Source organism: Dipteris shenzhenensis, chromosome 13 (genome assembly GCF_047967505.1).
Source record: "Dipteris shenzhenensis isolate YYH24624 ecotype China chromosome 13, Dip_SZ_1.0, whole genome shotgun sequence".
Lineage (NCBI taxonomy): Eukaryota > Viridiplantae > Streptophyta > Polypodiopsida > Gleicheniales > Dipteridaceae > Dipteris > Dipteris shenzhenensis.
Window position 1 is genome coordinate 55,111,103 of NC_141608.1, and position 23,159 is coordinate 55,134,261.

Sequence of the window (23,159 nt, forward strand, 5' to 3'; positions counted from 1 at the left end):
ATGCAGATTCTGCCCCACAGGGGAGGTGGAAAATGCCTAAGATGCTGACCATATGCACACATCAAAGGAAGCTGTGATGAAAAAAAGGAAACCTGAAAAATCTATTAGAGCAACAAGCTAATCCACAACCGAGTACTTGAACTAGCACACAAGCTGGCTCAACAAGTACTAGTTATAGATCACTATTTGTTGATAGCGGTCGCCAGTCCCATAGATCCTGAAAGACTCTTAATATATCATATAATATCATATCCTCTCTCTCTCTCTCTCTCTCTCTCTCTCTCTCTCTCTCTCTCTCTCTATATATATATATATAAGATCTTACTCTCCATGCGCCACATATCTCGTGATGCATGCTAGGATATAATCGCTGTCGCTCGTATGATTGTCAGCCTCTCTTTCTGAATAGACTTGAAGATTGGTAATTCCCATAACATTTGAAACCATGCAATAACAATGAGCAGAATATGGTACAAATAAATTCACATGATCAACACACAGTAAAGATTATGCAGTGTACCTTTACTCACTTCATAATAAAAACCATTCTTCTATCACCCTTTGCATGCACCTGTATAAAGTTCTCCAGGACCTTCTATTGCCAAAACAGATGTACAAACGTCAAGCAGATTGTTATCAAAGCAAAAAACATACTCCCCCTTCTTGTGCAGCTGCTGACACATACAGAAATGAACCAGGTTCAGGTGGAATGGAACACCGAGCACTTTGCATCAGGTGGATGTGCCTATAATAAGCAACATAAATGGGCTCGAAATGTCTACTTTTGGGTTACTTTGATACAGTAAAACAGAAACTTTACTACTTATGAGCTAGCTTGCACAACCTAAATTAACATTTTATTAGTCCCAAGATGTAAGAGGGGGAACTCTTCAGTAAATATTGGTCTCTATGCTGGAGATTACTCATAATCGTGACCCGCCATCAACATCATCATCAGCAAGGTCTTGCTCGTTCGCTTGTTTAATCCTCTTTCCATCCCTGGATTGTGTCCGACCACGCTTTTGTTTACCCCTGAAGCAAGAAAATATGATTTCGTCAATGATACTAAGTATACCATCTTCCTGAGCTCCATCCCAAAATATTACGCATGTCTCTTTCTTCCTCAAAGATCATTATACTATATAAACCTTCAGCATCTCGTATTGAGTTCGTTTTCCATTTTCAGTGGCATGAAGGTCCAGTTGAATCTATATACATCTCCCTCCCTGCAGACCTTATTATATACATCTCTATCTCTAAGTGCATACATGTATATTTGTGTACATGCACCCACATAGAGTCTTTGGTGATCCCCCCATTGCCAAATATCCTTTCTTCAGGGGCATCTTTATGCCAATTGTTGTTCGATTGTTTTGAAGGTCCAGCCTCTGGAGTATCCTACTTACTTGTCATACAACGAAAATTTTCTGATTTTGTAACTACATCTCCCTTTACTGACAAATGCCTCTTGTAATATGATAGCAAATGGATTCCAACCCAAAAAAAAATTGTGTAAAATTAAACAAAAGAATCAGCTAATATGCAAAGAAATTAACCTTACAGAAAAAGTACACAACTTCAATTGAGGAAAATCTCCACCTGGGTTTAAAACAGGCTTTATGCCCAAATACTTCACAGGCAATAAGCAGCTCTTAATAGTGCAACTTCAGAAGGTCCTCTAGAGAAAGATACTCTGTTGCTTTGCTTCTTTAATGACTTCAGAAAAACCGCTGAAAGAACAAGATTGAAACTCTCGAAACTTGTACAAGGGATCAGGTGGAGGCTCTGCTCACCAGGTGTAAGACCGTGATTGAGTTTACCGTTCCACGTGACCAGGAGGATGGGGAAAAAAGCCCACAAGGGCCAGGAAATAGGCTGGCAGAAAAGATGCCTAAGTGACCTGCATAAAGGAAGAAAAAGGGGGATAGAAGGTAGGCCTATAACCCAAGCTAAAGGCCAGCCAAAACTGGTTGATAGCCAAGTCAACCCCAGGGCTGGTCAGGTCTGCCCTATTCACCAACCATGACTGGTCAGCCCAGGTAGTACTTGGCCAACCAAGGGGCTGATTGGCCACTCCCTTAAGCCCTATAAGAGGGGCCTTTGCTGCCCATCGTCATTTTAAACACATCATCTGACAGAGTTCATCTGCTGCCACTCCTGCCATGTTTCCTTCACAGTGCTGCTGCAGCAGCCTCATTCCAAAATGTGTTGAAGGCCAATTTCACGTGTGTCCTTGCCACTTGTTGGAAGGTTTGGTGGACAGAAACACGGTCAGACCTAGTGGAGCACCCTCTTCTTGTTCTTTGCGGAGGCGATGGCCTACTCCCTCTGTGCCCCTACTACATCTTTACAAGAAGTTCATCTTCTGGTTTGAGATGTGACAGAACTCCTTGACTTGTAGTATGCAGACGACACAACTCTCTACATGCAAGATGATGACAGCATGCTCGAGAGGGCACGATTGGCCTTGGATACCTTTTGTTGCGCATCAAGCGCAAAAAGCAGCTAACATAAGTTAGTTTGTTTTCTCACAGACCTGGGTGTTACCCCAAAGTGGGGGGTCCAATTAGTGCATTTGAACAGAACTCTTGCACATGATTTTAGTCTTTGCGGAGACCCCTCCCCCTGGCCCATTACTCTGGATGGGCCTGCCTCCTGACAAATGCTGCTCGAATCTGCTGAAGCCTGTGTCACCTGCTCTGCCAATTCACCACAAACATCCCACTCCCTATCCCACAGATCCACTATATGGCTATGAAACCACTCCAAAAGAGAAAGAATCCAGGATCCTGCAAGAACCGAGGCTATGGAATGAGCTGCCTCGTCTAGAGTCATGATCACACGACTATGATCTGACACTATCGTCCCAGGCACCACCCCGGACTATCCACCTTTGCCAACTGCCCACTTGTTGACTTAGTAACGATCCAACTGCTCCAACAATCTACCCCCTTCCCGCCACAAGCCCCAAGAAAAATCTACACTCCTTGGCCATATGCTAAAAGAAGGCTCTCTCCAACTGTCCCTCCCTCCTACTGCAAAGAGGAAGGACTCCCACGTAGTCTGCTCCACGTGCGCAATGCCAGCTAACTCTGAACCCCTGCCTTGCTGATCCTCCAATGTCTAGAGATTGTTGAAGTCACCTCCAATAATCCATGAATCCACCTCAGGGGCCGAATCTGCCAATGTCTGCCAGAAGGAAGTCCTCCGCCGAAGATCTGTAGGTGCGTAGATAATGAGGATCCCAATCCTGGAACCCTTTGTCTCTATGCCGACCCAAAGCGCTCACCCAGGAACCAAGGTACCATGTCGACATCGTCGATGGAATCCCTGCAAACAAACGAAGACGCTTTTGTGAAGGTTTAGAGGGGAGGGTCTGACTCATCCAAATCGTTCCCTAAAACCTTCAGCAGTGGAGTAAGCCCCTTCATGCCATGAGTGTACGCCTTCTCAAGCCAACTCGAGATCTCACCCAAGGATATGCCATTGAAGCCCCTGAGCTTCGCTCCCGTACAAGGCCAAACATACTGTAGATATATTCAATGAAGCGAAGGCCAAACGATCACCGTAAGGCAAAACCACTTGGCGTTGCGGTGCCACCTCAAGCGAACATCACCTACCTGAAACTGTTGCCTAAGTAACTCTCCAGCCATGGTGCCAATCCATCCCTGTACTTGCTCCTAAACAATTCTAATGGCACCACAACGAGCACGCATTAATTGTTAGCCTTGCATGCATCATTAAAAATAATAAACTTGACTAATCCTAGTCATAGTGGGCGTCCCCACACACATATATGTGCACATATTATTATTAATTACTTGGTTGACCCAAAGTCAACCCACTTTGACCGAGGTCAAACCTCTTTGACCGAGGTCAATCCCTTTGACCGAAGTCACACCGAGTTTTTGGATGATGTAATATCAATCCCTTGGGCCGGTTCCCATTAACTTTTCCGGATTTTTGGATTAAACCACTTGGGCCGGGTCCCATTCTTTATTCTTCTGGATTTCCTGAAATTTCAACCACTAGGGTCCAGTGCCCCTTTTTATTTTCCTCTCCGGATTTCTGGAATCAAACTACTTGGGTCCGGGTTCCATTCCTTTTTCTTCTGGATTTTCTGGAATTTAAACCACTTGGGTCCAGTGCCCCACTTCTTGGAATCCTCCAAGTCATTAACTTTGACCGGGTCACTAGCACATAAAATGTGCTTTTTGGGAATCCTCCCCTTTTATACTTAGAATCCTCTAAGTCTTTCGGAATCCTCCGAGTTCTCTGACTTTAATTAAATCGTTAATTAAAAGTCAATATAACTTTGACCATTAAAAATATTCTTTGACGAAAGTCAAATTTAGTCAAAACTTGGTTAAACCACTTTATTAACCTTGGGATATCAATAAATGGTGACAGGTACCTCCTCTCCTGCTTAGGTGCTGACAACTAGTGGGGTGGAGGGGGTACTTTGCACATCTTGTAGGGTTGCAATCACTGGCTCCTCTACAGGGGAGCTGGGTGGGGAGGGGGTGGGGGTGGTTGGGGAGGGGGCTGAGGGGAGCGGGGAGAGAAGCTCCGACTACGTCTACTACACTCCACCTCCTCATCAACCTCTAAAGGCTTGCTTTTCTATTTGTTCTTCTTTTACTTTTTTCCTAAAACCTTCATCCATCCCTCGCCATCCGATGGGGCAGTCTTTTGGCGGGTTGCGCCCTGTGCTGTCGACTTCGAATGGCTAGGAAGAGGGGGCTCTGTTCTAATGAAGCGAGGATATGATCCCGCCTAGCGCCCAAATCCATGGCACCTCAAGCACTGATCGAGAAGTCTTATGACGAGAAGACTCTGAGAAATAGCCCTCGCAGCATTCACTATCTCTAGCTCCGAAGGCAAACTAGAGGGATCAAGCAACGAACTCAACGGACACTTGCGGCAGCCACTACATCTGCCAAAGTATCCTACATGACCCACCCAAAGTGTGCCCCCCAATTCCTAACAATGGGGCGAAGCTCGGCCGCCAAGCCAGGAAAATGGAGGGTGATTTGTGGAAACAAGAATCGAAGTCATCGGCACTGAATCCCCTGTATCCAATGACACGCCCATACACCGAAGTACACCGATGTCAATCCTGTGGGCCGGTGGTCCCATGTTCTCCCGCGTTTCAGGCATGACCAATGTCAATCCCGTGGGCTGGTAGTCCCATGTTCTTCCGCGTTTCAGGCATGACCATTGTCAGTCCCTTGGGCCGGTAGTCCCATTCTTCCGATTCTTTGGACTTAGTCCACAGGGGTTCCGGTTCCCCTTGACTCGGAATCCTCCAAGTCCTGCTTGACTAGGCCAGTACTTTGACCCTGTCCATATGTTTCTCTTCCAGTTGATTAATTAAATCCATAATTAAACAACCGACTGGACTCTCAGATTCCCAAGTCAAATCCTTGACTGGAATCAACCCACTTTGACCATATATTTCATGCATTGACTAAAAGTCAAACTTGGTCAAACTTTATTAATCAATGATTTGATTACAAGTTGGTGACATCAGGCCCTCCAAAATAGACTGGTCATTCTGGGGTCACGGTCACTCACAATGGACTTAGGCATACCATGGTGCTTGAATATCTGAGCAATAAACACCTTTGCCATGTGGTCTACCTTTATCGTCTTCCTGACTGGAATGAAATGAGCCTGCTTACTGAAGCGGTCAATGATAGTCCATATCCCATCATTTCAAGTTCTTGACCTTGGCAACTCAAATATGAACTCCATTGCTATACTCTCCCATGGTGCTTTTCGCACGGGTAGAGGCATTAAAAGACCAGGTGTTTGATGCCTGTCATATTTGACTTTCTGGCAAGTAAGGCATTCTGTGACAAACAAATGTAAGTCTTTCTGCATTCCTGGCCAATAAAAATATCTTTCCAGAGCTTGGGTAGTTGAGGCAATACCCCTATGTCCTGCATACGGTGGTGCATGACATTCATCCATTATTTTCTATCTCATGCCTCTAGTTATGCGTAGGCAATCGTCCTTCATCAAATACCCATCTTTCATTAAATACTGACTGCTAGACTGCCCATCAAGCATTTGCTCATAAACTACTCCAAAGTCTGGATCTTGTGCATACTGGGACTACATGTCCTATAAATCCTGGTGATAGGCAATAGTGACATTATGCACTTGGGGTCTCCTAGATAGAGCATCTGCTGACCTATTCTGTACTCCTGGCACATAGATAATCTGGAAGTGAAACATGGACAGCAAATTTGCCCACTTGAAGTGCTTCTCAGATAACTTTGTCTGCGTCAAGAAGTAACGTAAGCTCTGGTGATCCGTCTTCACAATAAAATCAGCTACCAACAAATAATGTTTCCAGTTGGTGAGAGCGTGGATCACAGCTAATAGTTCTTTCTCATAGACCACCAAATGAAGCTCTGCATCACGGAGCCTTCTGCTCTCATATGCAACCACATGCCCATCCTGTTGGAGCAATGCTCCAATGCTGTCCCCACATGCATCACACTCGACCACGAAGGGCTTATATAAATCAGGAACCACAAGTACTGGTCCTGTCATAAGCTTCTCTTTCAGTTGCTTGAAAGTAGCTTTCTGGCTGTGTCCCCAAACAAAAGTGGCATTCTTCTTTGTCAGATCATGAAGAGGAGCGGCTAAGGCTGCGAAATGCCGTATGAATCTGCGATAGTAGGAGCATAAGCCCAAGAAGCTCCGTACCTCGTGCAATGAACGCAGCTCTGGCCAATCTCTGATGGCCTGTATTTTAGCAGGGTCCATTCTGACTCCCTCCCTAGAAATAATGTGTCCCAGATAATGAAACTCGTCCAAGAAGAATTCACTCTTCTTTCCATTGATGAAGAGCTGATTTTTACGCAGCTCTTCGAATACCAAGGCTAGATGTTGTTTATGTTCCTCCAGTGATGTAGAGAAGATAATGATGTCATCAAAGAAGGTACCAGTAAAATGTCTATACGGCCTGAATATTCAATCCATCATCCTATTGAAAGTGGCAAGGGCATTTGTCAACCCAAATGGCATCACTCGATATTCATACAGTCCAAAGGTAGTCCTGAAGGCTGTCTTATACACATCCTGTGGCTCTATCCTTATCTGATGATAACCACTTTTCAAATCTATCCTGCTAAAAATAGTGGCTCCACCCAATTTGTCCAAGACATCATCAATGCGTGGAATGGGGAACCTGTTCTTGATGGTCATCTTGTTCAGGGCGCGATAATCCACGCACATCCTGAACGAACCATCTTTCTTCTGTACTAGCAGTACAGGTGAGCAAAAAGGTGAGGAGCTGGGCTGTATTAACCCTTCGGACAGCAAGTCCTGAACCTGGTTCATTATCTCCTTCCTCTGCGTGGCACTGACCCTGTATGGTGGCCTATTAGGCAGCTCACTCCCTGGCACTAGATCTATCATGTGATCCTCTGGCCTCTCTGGGGGTAGCTGTTCTGGTAGTGCCTCCGAAAAACAATCTTTGAATTTATTTAAAAATTGAAAATTGCTTTCATTGTGTACATTAAAATCAGCAGACATATCTAGGATTGTGTCCCTGACAAAAACCATGTACGCAGAAATTGCTGATTTTATTTCTTTGCTGAAAGATTTATTTGATACAACGGGGATAGTTTCCCCTCTACTTTTAGCAATGATTTTCTGCAACCTACTGTACAAGAAACACCCATCAGTGCTGGCTGGTCACGAATCTTTCCCCAAGCCAGACACATCTCCCGTTCCTCTGGATCCTCTTTCCCCTTCGATGTCGGAGGCCTGTCTGGGCATCTGGCAGCCACATGTCCTAGTTCCCCGCACCGGAAACACTTGCCCTCTTTCCTGAAGATATCAATTTCTTCAAGACTGAATTTGGATTGAAACTTTAATCCTCTGGGCTGTGACGGTTTTCCCTCGGCTTCTGAGGTTGAAACCCTTTCTTTGCCCCTCTAGGGAATTCTCTCCGTTCAGGAAATTCCCTTCTTTCTTGCCTGTAGGATTTAGGCTTCCTTCTTGTCGGCATACCTGCTTGCCGTGACATCAAAGTGGAGGGGTCTTGCATGTACATTAGACTAGCCACTGTACCAACATGCATCAGATTTTGAATACCCTTTATTCGTTGGGTATTCACTTGGGTCTGAATTTTCGGGGTCAGACCGGCCTTGTACTTCTCCATCTGAGTCTTGTGGGATATTTTCCTAAATGGCAAGACCTGCAGGTAATAGTCCCAAAACCTCTGGTTGTAGTCGTCCACAGACTCCCCTGCTTCCATGTGCAGACTGTCCCAAGCATTCATTACGTGGCTTTTGAATTCCTTGGGCAGGAACTGCTTGCAGAAGGCCTTTTTAAACCCCTTCCAGTGCTTGGGTGCAGTACCATCCTGCGTCTGGGCTTCCCACCACGCACTGGCTATCCCTGTAAGATGTAGGCTAACCATTCTCAACGATGATTCCAAGAAGTTCTCACTTCCAAACGCTACATCAAACTGTCTGACAAATTGAACAGCTTTCTCTGCTTGCCCATATCTGCCATTGAAGGTGATGAATCTCACGGATTTTCCACCCTCCTTGAATTCTCTGGGCTTGTCACACTTTTTCTTTTTAACTGTCTTCTCTCTTCTCGATGGCTCCGGAGAGGTATCATAAGAACAAGACTATGAGCTGGATGTAGAGGATGAAGAGGTACTGGATGGTTCCTGTTGTTGCCTCCTCTTCTTGGTCTGAGCAGGGGACCCTCTTTTCCTTTTTTCTGCTGGACTCAGGCTGTGCTTCCACTTGCACGGGTGGCCTAGGCACATCATAGGCGGTACTTGAAGCCTCTCCTTGGACAAACAGGTGTTGTAACCTCGGATCCCTCCTGAAGGTTTCCATTTGTTGCATCATTTCTTTCACTATTTGTTCCAACTCCATTGGCATCTGTGGGTCCACCTCTGGTGCAGCAGGAGCACCCTAACTAGGCATTTGTTTACCCTTGTCTTTCCCAGCCATCCTTTTTACTGTAACTATAGTTTCTGACTCTACTTTTGAAGGACTATACCTTTTTGTGTAGATTTCACAAAACTGTTTCTTTTTCCCTCTCTTTGATAAACTATACTTTCTTTGTTTATCCACTGAGTACAGGCATATGCAGGCTGTAACACAAGGATAATACCCCTGACAGTAGTAGTGCAGTTACTGGTCTTCTTTTATGGATTTCACAATTATTTGTCTTCCCTGTGTCTCTATGCAGGCTGTACACAGTACCAGCAGGTACATTCAGGTAAGGACTAAGTTGGCCAAAGGTATCTTTTTAACAGTAATTTCTGATTGTGATTATTATGATCACCCTTTCAAAGAGGAGCTTTTCTCTGCTTCTTTTTTTTTTTGTAATCAGAATATACTGTATAGCTTAGGCGGGTAGTTGCGTAGATAGGTAATTCGATCACCAGGGGCTTTTCGCCTCATCTTTTCTCCTCCAAGAATTTTCTATCAGTCTTGGACTTGGTTGCATCGTGACAGTTCCACGATTTTGATTTTGATTTCTGTGGAGAAGATGGTACAAATCTAAAATAGAAGCTGACGTTCCTTCGTGACCGAATTCCAGCACGCGGGCAATTTAGATTTCTTCCAACAGAGTGAAAGACTGTGATCGACTCTCTACTAATGAATCATTAATTAGAATCAGTCTTGCTCTGCCCAAAAGCCGTGATCAAATTTCTTTCTTCGCGACTGTCACAGTTTAACACGGGCCACTTCACAAATCGTTCCGGTGGATATTCATGCCTAACGCGAGCATCTATTAGTAGAGTTCTTCATTTCATAACTTCTAACAGGGGGAAACTCGGTCGTCAAGTAGTCAGCCTGTTCCACGTTGGGAATTCCGGCGCAAACTAATCAATCACAAGAGCATTTTTATAAGCAAGACAACAGCGCAAAGCTGTTTCAATATCGTCTGTGTATCGTGACAGTCACTTTTCCCCTTTGTGAAAGGTTAAGGGTTCTGAATTCTCAACACATAATCGGTGTCGCGAACGATAGATTCTACTCCAAATCAAATTTCTGCCTGAGTTTTCAGCTCGCACTATTCATTTAAGCAATTTCCGCTTGTCGTCTCCATCGCGATGATCAATTCTTGGATACCACTATCTCTGTTTGACAGTCGCGACGAGTTTTTCACTTTGTGGGCACTTCTTTAGAAACTCCTTCCAACTGTCTACAAATCGCGAGCATAAATTTATTATTGCATCGCGACAAGCTTTTCAATATTCCCTTCGTTCCATCCGGCGTGGGTATTCAGTCTTCTTCTAGGGGTATCCAATTTTATCAACTCGCGAATTATCCCAGATCCAATTTACGTTATCAATTCAGGACACAAGCTCACGGCAGGTTCTCTCCCAGTCTGCCTCACCTGAATTCAGACTTGCTCAAGCATCTGTCAGAACACTTCCAACAGTAATCATTTACTGATCTTAGCTCAAACCCTTCCAGGCATACTGATCTGCCCCTCACAGGAAATCACATCGACTGCTTTCCAAGCATCTTCCACAGTCTCTGTATTTACAGGCTGATGCAATTGATTTCTGGGCAGCTCTTATGCAATTAGTACTTCATGCCTTTTGACTCTGGGTATTTTCTCAAGTGCAGCTGACTGTTCACAGTCTTTCTGCCTTACTGAAATTTGTTCCCAGCAATTACTGCTTCACAGATAGCATCTATTGCTTACCCCTTTTCCCACAGCATTTGCAGGCATCTCTTGTGCAGGTATTTTACACTTGATCTATGCACCTTTCAGAGAAGGTGCAGACCTTGCTTTGATACCACTGTAAGACGAGGGACGAGGCTTTCCCCTGTATTACCTGCTTTCTAATCTACCACCATCATTGCCCCCATTATACCTGCACCTGTGAAATCTCTGCAACATCATTGTGAGCACAAGCATCCATAGTTGCATGCTAGAGAAACAGTCTGCTGAATTGAAAGTACCGTTGAAATGTAGATTTTCCTCTCCCTCTCTCAACACCCGACTGAGGCCCAGAGCAACACGCTGGCTGGACCCCCCCGAAGGTTTTTATTCCACTTGAAAACTCAGTTCAGTTACAAAGTAGCCTGTGGGAGAGTTAGATCATCCATAATGCACAGGTAGAGTTCTCTATGTGAGGATAAGTCACAGTAGACATTACAATTAGAATGATATTACATGGCAATTCTCTATTGCTCAACTTTAGTCAAAGTCTATCCTCAAAGGCTAGCTAGGCTTTAAAAATTAAAGCCGTCTCTAACTAGTCTCGATCCTAGGGGTGCGCGGCCCCTAGCTAGGTGCCATCGCTAGCACCTAAATATCGCCAGCAACTTCCATGTACAAGAGGGTAATCCAACCCTACCTGGTACCTGCACATTTAAGCTAGCACCAATCATGGCACTCGTTGAATGTTAGCCATTCATTTGCATGCAAATAAAACAGTTCTTTTCTTTGACTAATCCTAGTCACGTGTGGGCCTCCCCACTGACCACATGTGTGTACACACAACATAAAACATATACTGCTGGGTCAATCCAACCCTCATTGATATGAATCCTCATGATCAATGTCCTTTGACCGAAGTCAAAGCCGGATTCCTGGTTGACCGAAGTACAACCCTTGGGCTGATTCCCATATTCTTCCGCGTTTCAGGCATGACCAATGTCAATCCTGTGGGACGGTAGTTACATGTTCTTCCCCATTTCAGGCATGACCAATGTCAATCCTGTGGGCCGGTAGTCCCATGTTCTTCCGCGTTTCAGGCATGACCATTGTCAGTCCGATTTGATTACAAGTTGGTGACAGCACTAGTCTCCTCCATGCAGCTAGTAGAGAGTGGCGACACCACAGGGTGGTATGCACGTGTCTCCCTTTGGCTTACTAGACATGGTATACATATTGATCGGCTGCCTCCTTTTCAGTACATTCTGGATGCCCCTCCCCCACTACTCCCCTCACGAGATGAGATTAACCTTATCATTCGGTTAGATCTCCTCCAGCTACATACATCCAGAGTTTAGATCGAAGCCCATGAGCTTCCTACCAAAACTCGCTTCTATCGTGATCAATTCTCGAAGATATGTGAGGAGGGCTTCATCATTAGACCACAGTACCTTGAGGACCGGCGGGTATCACACGCCTTGAGGATTGCCATCGAACAGATGCGGGTCTCGTCACATCAGCTTGAGATTGAGGCAGGGCGAGCAACAGGGATCCCTAGAGAGAGACGACTCTGTAGACTATGCACCACAGGGATGATCGAGACAAAGGAGCACTTCTTATGTTTTTTGCCCAATCTACTACGAGATACGTGGACGATACCATTGACTCTTCCTAGAGGACTCTGGTTTTGGTCCACTCACATGACTGATCCATTTCTATGACCAAGTTTGTGTTGGTCTTTATCTCCTAGAGATGAGGAGACACAGAGACATGCTCATACGACAAACGAGACAGCAGCAGCGAGAGACCATAGCAGATTAGATAGATAGGAGACAGCGACATGTTACTGACTTCTTCACACTTGAGATTGTACTGGGTCACTCTGACTCAGCTGATGAGGTGATCTCTGAGCTCCATGCCGATTGGAGACGACATCACAAGCCTGCTGCCTACACTATCCGAGCTCGCCTGATCCCCTCCCTTTTTGGAGAGCATCGCTCTAGCCATGGTGTCACTGCTGATATGTCTCTCCAAATCCGCCATACACATAGACCTCGTCCACCCCCACGTCATAGCTCTACTCGATAGCTATTGATACAGGAAATCCTCTCTACTCATCAAGCTACTTTGGCACCCGATCGACACGATACATCCTGATGATATCTTGTATATTGCTCTCTGTACCCACGCAAACAGTAGATGCTTATGGTACTGCTCTCTTATTGTTACCCCTTTTTTAAAAAATTTTCAGTTTCAGCCCCATGTAGCTTGTATGAGATCTCTTGTCGCGCTCTTTGTCGCATAGCCCCGCGAGGGCTTTTGACGACGTTAATACATCATCGAGGAGGCTAGACACACGAGACAGAGAGTCTATTGCTGTTTTGTGGACTTCCACAAGGCATTTGACACAATACCACGGGCCCGACTCATCAGAGAACTCCAGGATTTGGGTTATGGACAGGAGGTTATAAGGGCTGTGGTGGCTTTATATGAGAGGGTGACAAGACGTGTCCGCATTGGTTCCAATTGGTTTAGGACATGGTTGGCCCCCCCTAAGCTTCCAGTGAAGCTCGAGTTTTACCGCACACCTTGTCTCCAGATCTCACCAGAGAAATTCATCATTCCGCCAGGATACATACAACTACATTTCCCTCATGCACTTTGGATTTCTCTTGGTCAGTTCAGGGTCTCCTCACATCGACTACGCATCGAGAGGGGACGAGCAGAGGGCATTCCACGAGAGAGTCACATTTGTACCTTTTGTGATCTACACGAGATTGAGTCCAAGGAGCATTTCACTACCATATGCCTCATCTACTATGCCATCCGAGGTCAATACCACTGCCTCTTCCGCAACGGGTTTGGACCTCTTACTTGGCTCCTACTTTACCCAGACCAGCAATGTCTCGCCGCCTTCCTACATGAGATGACTCGATATCGAGCCACACTCATGCGTGCTCAATTGCATGACCAGTCGGGGCAGCCAGATCCTGCTTAGAGGCCCATCACCAACTTCTTCCGACTACCAAATCCAACACCCCAACTGACCCGACGTCATACACGGGATCAAGAGCCAAAGCCTCACTAGATGAGACAGCGGACTGATTTACTTTTCTGCGCACTAACATACCTGCTTTCTTCTCTAGTTCCGACACCTGACCGACCAATGTCTTTGTGGCACTAGTTCGACACTGAGTCATCTCCCGCCGACTTTAGCGACGACAGACTTCTAGAGGACAGCCCTCCATCATGGCTTTTATGCACCCCTGTTCAACACCAGAGAATCATTGATATCTAGCTATCTATTGATATATTTTTATAGATTTATAGACATATGGATGTACATGGATAGTTCTATCCTTCGTGATATTACTTGTTTTTTTTTGCTACGGGATTGTGGGTCCATCTTGAGACCACACCCGCCTAGTGCATTGTACAAGATTGTCTCATAGGCCTTTTGTCTCCCGTAGACTTTGATAAACTCTCTCTCTCTCTCTCTCTCTCTCTCTCTCTCTCTCTCTCTCTCTCTCTCTCTCTCTCTCATATCAGATCGCCCAACTGGGGTCACCGTTGCATACATTCGTCATAGGGCCCCCCATCGCCCCAGATGTGCTACCGCCACCAGGCAGCACGATGTCAGAGACCAACCAGCCATCGCAAGATTCTTTTCGACCCACCCGACGGCCCCACTGTGATTGGCCTTTGCGCCCTACCCTCCCCCCTTTTTTGTACCATCAATCTAGTGCACCATTTTTTTCCACATCATCTGCGGATCAATCTGGAGATTGCTAGACACTTTTTGTATTTTGTATTTTGCATCAAGATCAGTATCAGTATCAGGACTAGACCAACCGTCCATCATACATACATACATACATACATATATACAAATATATATATATATATATATATATATATATATATTGGGTAGACACGGTCTCGATAGTCCATTTTGAGACCACCACCGTCATGTCCATTGTATCAGTCACCTTTAATCTTATAGACCTTCACGGTCTCCTAAAATTTTAGTAATCTCTCTCTCTCTCTCTCTCTCTCTCTCTCTCGTCCCATGGGTCTGTTGCCCCCTATGGACAATAATATACGTCTACTTCTCTGCGTGTGTGTGTGTGTGTCATCCTGAGGCGTTGGGATAGAAGGTACACACAAAGACAAGAACTTGGGTTCTCTTAGCAGGTACCAAAACCCCTTCTCTTTGTCGAACCAGCCAACTTGAATTATCTGTGCCTGATAAGCAAAATAATCAACTTTTAATCACATACTCTTAATAATTTTCACTAAAGTTTATGATCGACTTACTAAGTATTAATGCTAATAAAACAAAAAGTGCACAAAGAACTTTCTCTTTACTACTACCAATCATCTTTACTTGGAGAAACCAAATTACACATAGGATGTTTGAGATTCACAAATTCAATGCACCATATATTGCATTAATCAACAATAGAGAATGCTTAGTTTACGACTGATCAATCAGTTTTGCAATGTGAAAGCATGATAGCTGAAATCGTTGGAAATAGAAGACTTTCTACTTACTTCAAAGAAGCCAATCGAATATGACATTGACAAGAACATGTAATATTCGTAACAGATACAGCTAAGCATGAATATCAAAAAAAAGTAAAGTTGCCTCTTTGCAACATCGCTAAGTTTTTGAATTGCACGACCTATATCAAACCTAGAGCAGTCATTGGAGATCTCTAAGAAAACAACACTATAATGACAGGCTTGAAATTAATTCCATGCCTCAATTAAACCAACTTGCTACGTCCCATTCAACACTTAAGCGACATATGCTCTATCTATACCACACCATAAACTTAATGCAGGGGACCTATTAGTGTGGTTATACTCTCCCGCTTTGTCTCTCCTCCCTTGTGCATACATCACCCATATCCCCACCTCCCTTCTTCCCCATTGGAGTCCTCTCATGCAGCATTGCCCCATTTCCCAATCCCCCTTTCCTCCCTCTTGAAGTGGTCTCTCTCTCTCCGAGTGTAAAGCCCCCTTCTTGGAACTGGCACTCGAAGGCCAATCTTGGATTGGTGCTTTAGACATAAACTATCAGGGAAATGATGCAACAAATGGAGGCCTTCAGGAAAGATCCTCGGTTGCAGCATCTATTTGCCCAAGAGGAGGCCCCAATTATAGCTCAGGATGTCCATTTTAGTGGTTCCTGATCTATACAAGGCCTTTGTTGTTGAATGTGATGCATGCGGAGACAGCATTGGAGCAGTGCTCCAGTAGGATGGGCATGTGGTAGCATACGACAGCAGAAGGCCCCGTGATGCGGAATTACATTTAGGGGTCTATGAAAAAGAATTATTGGCTGTGATCCATGGTCTCACCAATTGGAAACGTGACCTTTTGGGAGCTGATTTTGTTGTTAAGACGGATCACCAAAGTCTCTCGTACTTTCTGACACAAACAAAGCTATCTGAAAAGCACTTTAAATGGGAAAATTTGTTGTCCATGTTTCATTTCAGATTGTGTATGTACCAAGAGTAGAGAACAAGGCAACAGATGCTCTGTCTAGGAGACCTCAAGTGCATAATGTCACTATTGCCTATCATCAAGACTTACAAGATATGCAGTCCCAATATGCAAAGGATCCAAACTTTGGGGAAATTTTCCAGCAAATGCTTGAGGGACAGTCCTCTAGTCAGTACTCCATGAAAGATGGATATCTCATGAAAGCTGATTGCCTATGCATCACCCGAGGGTTAAGGCAGAAAATCATGGAAGAATGTCATGCACCACCCTATGCAAGACACAGAGGGATTGCCTCAACCACCCAAGCTTTGGAAAGATACTTCTTTTGGCCAAGAATGCGAAAAGATTTGTATTAGTTTGTCACAGAATGCCTAACTTGTCAAAAGGTCAAGTATATAGGCATAAGACACCTAGTCTTTTGATGCCACTCCCAGTACTAGAAGGCACTGTGGGAAAGTATAGCAATGGACTTCGTGTTTGATCTGCCAAGATTGAAAAACGGGAATGATGGGATATGGACTGTTATTGAGCGCTTTAGTAAGCAAGCTCATTTCATTCTAGATAAAAAGACAATTAAGGTAGATCATATGGTAAGGGTGTTTATTGCACAGATATTTAAGCACTATGGGATGCCTAAGTCCATTGTAAGTGACCGTGATCCCAAAATGACCAGCCTATTCTAGAGAGTTTTGTTTGACAACTTGGGGACGAAGTTGAATTCTTCTTCTTCATTTCATCCTCAAACAGATGGTCAAAGTGAGATAGCAAATTCCACTATATTGGATTTGCTTAAATGTTACGTGGCTGAGCAAAAACTAAGTGGGAAAAGTATCTCCCATTGGTGGAGTTTGCCTATAATAATACAATGCCTAGCTCCACAAGAAAAGCTCCATTTGAGGTCATCTAAGGAAAAGTTATTTTACCCCCAATCCTTCGGACAAAGGATGAGATTTTTGCAGCTGATGAGTATGTCAGAGATCTCGAGACAGCTTTCAGCCAGGTACGGACAGCCATAGAGAGGTCTCAGTTAAAGCAAAAGGAAGCTGCAGATAAACATAGAAGGCAGCTTGACCTCAAAGTTGGAGAGTGGGTACTTCTAAGGTTTGAGAAGACAAGGCTCCGCAAGATGAAGGGTAAAGAAAAGGCGTATGCTAAACTATTCCCCGGGTACTATGGGCCATTCAAAGTCATACATGAGATAAATCCAGTATCCTTCCGATTGGAGTTGCTAGATCGCTGGAGGATTCACAATGCCTTTCATGTGAGTCTTCTCAAGAAGTACCAAGACCAAAACCAATGGAACCAGTTCTGGAAGACCCACCAGTGGTGGAAGATTTGGAGGAGATCCTCCAACCAAAACAAATTGTGTATCATACTATACATAAGGGCCCCCAAGGCAGGAAATTTTACAGATACCTTGTAAAATTTTAGAACTATTCGGCATTACATGCCAAGTGGATGGATGCAGACATGTTGTCTGACCATCTAGAGATCTTGGACATCTATAAGGAAGCTTGTTGAGGACAACAGATTAGAAGCCGAGGGGATGTCACCACTTATAATTAATCATTGGATTAATAAAGTTGATCAAAGTTTGATTTGAATCAATGCATTATTTAATGGTCAAAGATGGGCAGATTCCAGTCAGGGACTTGACTCAGGATTAGAGACCCAGGTAGTTGTTAATTAAGAATTTAATTAATCAACCAAAGATTTTGTGAAAGGACTTAGTCAAAGCACTGACTTTGTCCTAAAGGAACTTGGAGGAATCCAAGTGAAGGGGAATCGGACCCCAGTGGATTAAGTCCAAGGAACCAGATTATATTAAACGAGACTACCGGCCCAATGGATTGGCAGTAGCAATTCCAAAAACTCGGGAGAATACGGGAACCGGCCCAAGGGTTAGACTAGGTGATGGTGCTTAAAGAGTTGGCATGAGAATAACAAAATGCATGTAGCAACGTGTGTCAACCTCTCTGGTGTTCATGTATTAATAGGTGAAGAGCTCTGTGGAGTTCAGAACAAGGAGGCTTTTGACAAAATACATAGTGGTTGTGACATGGATGCTCATGGAGTAAATGCATCTAATGACATGTGTCGAGCTCGGTCGTGTTTAGAACTAAGAATTTTAACAAATTGTATGCCATTATTGCACAAGTGTGGCAATCATTACGCCCAAAAAAAATCCGACACGAGTGCACACCCGTCTTAAGTTCAAAATCTCACCCACCAACACGTAACGTTGTAGTCTCAAAAGTGCCCTCAAGATAGTTGTGTGATTGGCTTCGGTCACCTGAGAACCCAGTATTGACTTCGGTCAAGAGACATTGATCTTGGTCAAAGGGATTTGACCTTGTTCAATGGAATTGGAATGACCCACCAGTATATGTTTATGTTGTGTGCACGCATGTGGGCAATGGGGAGTTCCCTGGGATGTGAGCTGAGTTCTCTTGGAACATGCTGGTTTTTTTTAAAGCCAGCTTGTTTCTCTTTTCCCATTATCAGTGCCTATGGGATTGCTGATTTGTAGGATTGTATTGTGAAGCATCAATAGATGTCGGAGAAATGAACACATCTTGTTTTGAAAGTATACTTATTTTCAAAGGTGGAACTAGATCATCTTTCACATCTCCATTCTCAAACTGCTCTTGTTCACCTCTCTTGTTTGACCTCCGTGTATGTCACATTGATGTGAGAGCTTTGGCGTGGGCAAGGCAACATCATCATCTTCCTAAGCAATGTCACGGGCTGGAGGCTAGAGCAACTCCAGAATAGCCACAAGCAAACAATAGCCAGATTTTCATTGTCTACAAGCCAACTACACACAACCACTCTCCTTAACATAAAACTTCCAAATACCAAATATACTAGAAAAATGTTATTGATGGCTTGATGATTTGGAAAAGGAATGAGGAGTGCAATGGGGACGAAGATCAGTGGACAAATTTGCTCGAGGTATCTAAGATAATTATTGGTGTAAACAAAAGATTTGCATGTGCTACTACTACATTAAAGTATGTTTTATGAAATGTGGAGTCCCTCTTCTTTGTATGAACAAGCAATGGTTGAGCCATAGAAGAGGGTTAAATGTTCGACAATAGATGAATTTAGTCTCTTTCATAGAATGAAATTGTTACTTTTGGTTGAGGTCTAACCAACATAAAGGTGGCGTGGTCCATTACTAAGAGCTTCTCAATTCAGATAAGCACTGCAAATTGGAAGTAAGACCAAGCCTTTGGGAGATAGTAGACACAAGTGATGCTTGTCCAAGGATGCAACATAAATCATGCAATGATGATTTAATTGCGCCTTTTTCCATGCCTTACTTATTGAGCTTACATTGGCGTGTTGAGACTAAAATGAAATAATAAGTTTGGACTATGGTTTGATTAGCCTTCTCCCTTCAGTGCTAGCCTTCATTATGGCTGAGTCTGACCAGAACCTCCGTAGCTTTGTCAAAAACTCAGTATGTAGACTTTTGTATGAATGTATGCTCGTGTGTGTGTGTTAGAGCATATATTGATACAGAGTTCTACACCCACTACTGGGCGCTAATGACGTTAGTGGGGATGTCATGGTAACTAGTCCCTACTATGCATGATGGAGTTGATGGTTTATAATTGATTTGATGACTACCATGAAGTTATAAATTGCACTTCTTGTTTAAAATTTTTAATTTTCATGTGATGAGTTTGGGCATGTTCCTGAATTCATCTAGGGATATATTTTTGCCGTATTAGCGGACATTCAAATTTCCATTTGTGAAATTTTCGCCCAGGTTACGCATAAACTGTGTCTGCAAATTTTCAACAATATACTATATAGGGATACTAGTTGCATCTATCCCATCAACATATGCATTCTATTTTAGATTTTTATTTCTTCAACTACCCCTGTTGTTGTTTGCATTAGCATGCATTAGTGTAGACTTCTCTGTCCACCATTAGAGGCATAAACTGTGCTTTACAACTTGGTAATTGTCTACACCTTTCTCAATATTGTAGGAGCGTATGCACAATTTGATCTGTCCAGAAATTGTCTTTGTTTATGTTCTAACATGATAGATCAAGGAACCACCTATGCTACTCTCAAGCAAAATTTTCTTTTTTCTTTCTTTTTGGTGCAGCTACCCTTCTGTATTCGTTAATTCATATAGTAATGCTCCCTTCAGCAATTTCATGTAGTATTTACGGCTTTAGCTGATTTATAGGGGCGATACCCAAATCGCGTCTTTTGATCTCGAAAATGCTAATTCTTGGTTGCTCTCTAAAATTTGTGGCTTGCAATTACCTCTTGTCTCTTATGGAACTCATTTTGTCTCCTCTTTCAGTCTGAGATCCAACTTTACTATATAAGGCATACTTGCACAAACTGCTTGTCGACATGGACTATTCCGTTCTCGCTTACATTGGCTTAAATTCCCCAGCGTATTCAACAAACTGTTGTAGGCAGAAGTCAAGAAAAAAAAATGTGAACTTGATATGCCTATGGATCCGAAGCCTGTAGCTCTTTTCCAAAAAGTTCTCAATTTAGTTTTGTTCTTTTATGAATATCTCAATCTTGACATCATGGGTGCCACTCTATTAGTTTCTATGCAGCAAGAGTAACGTGATTATCAAACAGATGATTCCACATGCCAATTACAGACGACATCATCTTCAGCTGCATACACAATCGCATATGCTGACAATTATCCCAAACGTCACAAATTTGTGAACTTGCCTTATCTAATGGGAAAATCCGTTAAAACCAACAATGACGAGGTTATTTGCCCCAAGTCGAATCCATCTTTGCTCTGTACCAATTTCATATGTCGTCTGTGAGGATTATCAACGATTCTCTTTAGAGGGTGGAATTCAATAGCTCCGTAAACATTCCGTCTTCAGTCAACATATCTGGCCGGAAATCACATCGCAGACCCCATACACCACTGAATTTATTTCTTTTTGGCTAATCGGCAGATTGGAACAGCCGTACCCAAAACTATGTTGTGGAACTGCGGGCATATCAGGATCCTTTTCTCTCTTGCAAAATCGGGATCGTTTGCACTTTTGTGTTCTTACGCATCACAATAGTTCCTTCTCATAGGGAATACATGCATAAGGATCTTTCTTACTCTTCCCTGATCGACACAGGCAACCTGAAAAGAAGATCCCCAGAGCAAGCAAAAGAGAAAGAAATAACTCTAAATGCAAGCAAAGCTGCAACTGAACTGAGATCTTATCAAGGCCAATATTCAAGCAAATGGGTGGTTGAATGCCTCCACAAGGTGCAATGAAGAGTGCAAGGGAAAGGGGAGGAAAGCCAAGGATGGCTGAGGGAGAGGGGAACATAGAGAAGAAAGAAGAGGGAGAAGAGGAAAGGTATCGAGAAAGGGGTAGGAGATAGAGGTAGAGAGAGAACTGAAAAGGCGTAGAGGGAGAACTTTGTATCAATATATACTCTCAGACACACAAGCGCACAAGAGCATACATTCATACAAAGGTCTGCATATTGAATTTATGTCAAATCTCTGAAGGTTCTGGGCAGACTCGGCCACAATCGAACACTCCGACTCAGCTCAAACAAAGAAACATGGAACTCAGCAAAGTCAAAGAAGCCAGAAAAGCAGGAAAATGGGCTGCCTACCAGACTGTAGAAGCAATGATTAGGGATTTTATATCCAAGCCTAAAGACTCTCCATCTTAAACGGATCTAGAATGTAGATGGTGTTTTGCTATGTGATAAATAATCTCCAATTGAGTTGCCATGGGCACTCCTTGATTTTTTGGTTGTGCTTTTTGCCTCCTAGTCCCGCAACGGCTTTTGAAGTCATTAATCAGAGATTGTAAAGCTAAGCCTCACTGATATACAAAAGGCCACTCACTGATGAGCATAGATCATAGATTTCTTTTTTTAGTAAGCTGGAGAGGAGATGCAGTGGGCACCCCTATCACCTGAAAGTAGTTTAGTTTAGTGATGCTGTTTTTGTGCCATGGGCACCCCGAAGTGGATTGTAACTAGACTTTCTTATGTTTCTAGGTCTCATAGGTCATTTTGGCCTTTTGTAGATGTTACTAAATCATTTTCTCTCTCTCTCTCTCTCTCTCTCTCTCTCTCTCTCTCTATCTATATATATATATATATATATATATAAGAAAATTTACATGTGCAGAGAAAATTTACATGTGCAGGGTCAAACTCTGCAAAGACATGATACAAATGAATGTCCATTGGCTTGAAGGATGAATATTCAGCCCGTATCTTGTCCAGCATCCTGACCATCTCAATCTCACTAGCTCCACATCTTGGCCCGATACACCTCCTGCCCCTCTGGAACTCCAAGATGATACAAGACCACAACTGCTTGCAAGCTGTTCAATCGCTTCCCTGGCACTGTCACCGACTCCTAGAAATTTAAGAATACTTATCACCTATTGGAACCTCTCTCTCTCTCTCTCTCTCTCTCTCTCTCTCTCTCTCTCTCTCTCTCTCTCTCTATATATATATATATATATATATGCCAAAGAACACAAATACTTACATGTGGCGTAGAAAAAAATATAGAAAACTCTGTCTCACATGGGGGATGTCTTTCAGCATTTGATGGCAGATTTATTGAGATGACATACTCCAATCATTGAGAGAACTGTGACTCAGCTTGGAGGACTGGCAAAATGAAGCTGTCCCAAAGACCCCTTGTCATTAAATTCAGAACAGCAGCAAATAGAGTCACTCTTATGAGTATGAGAGGCAGTCTAAAAGGAACAAAAATATACCTAGATGATGATCTCACTTTAATGCAACAGGAGCATAAAAAGGAAGGCATGGCCGAAGTCATGGAGGCCAGAAATGCAGGGAAATGGGCTGTATACAGAAATGGGAAAATCATAATCCGAGTTAAGACAAGCAACAAGGGAGGCAAAGATCAGGAAGATCTAGCAGATGAGGGCAAAGCTCGAGAAGAGTCAGCAGATGGGGGTTTATGACGGTGTCAGCCTCCT

The 23,159-nt window shown here is 43.6% G+C and overlaps 1 long non-coding RNA gene across 1 annotated transcript; it reads right to left on the reverse strand.

Moving 5' to 3' along the window:
- Positions 1 to 836: 836 nt before the first annotated feature.
- Positions 837 to 22,485, reverse strand: LOC147895608 (uncharacterized). Its single transcript, XR_015541986.1, has 3 exons — positions 22,342 to 22,485; positions 14,831 to 14,910; positions 837 to 1,032 (listed from the first exon to the last, which is right to left on the reverse strand). It is a non-coding gene; the product is annotated as an uncharacterized LOC147895608 (long non-coding RNA).
- Between the last annotated feature and the right edge of the window lie 674 nt (positions 22,486 to 23,159).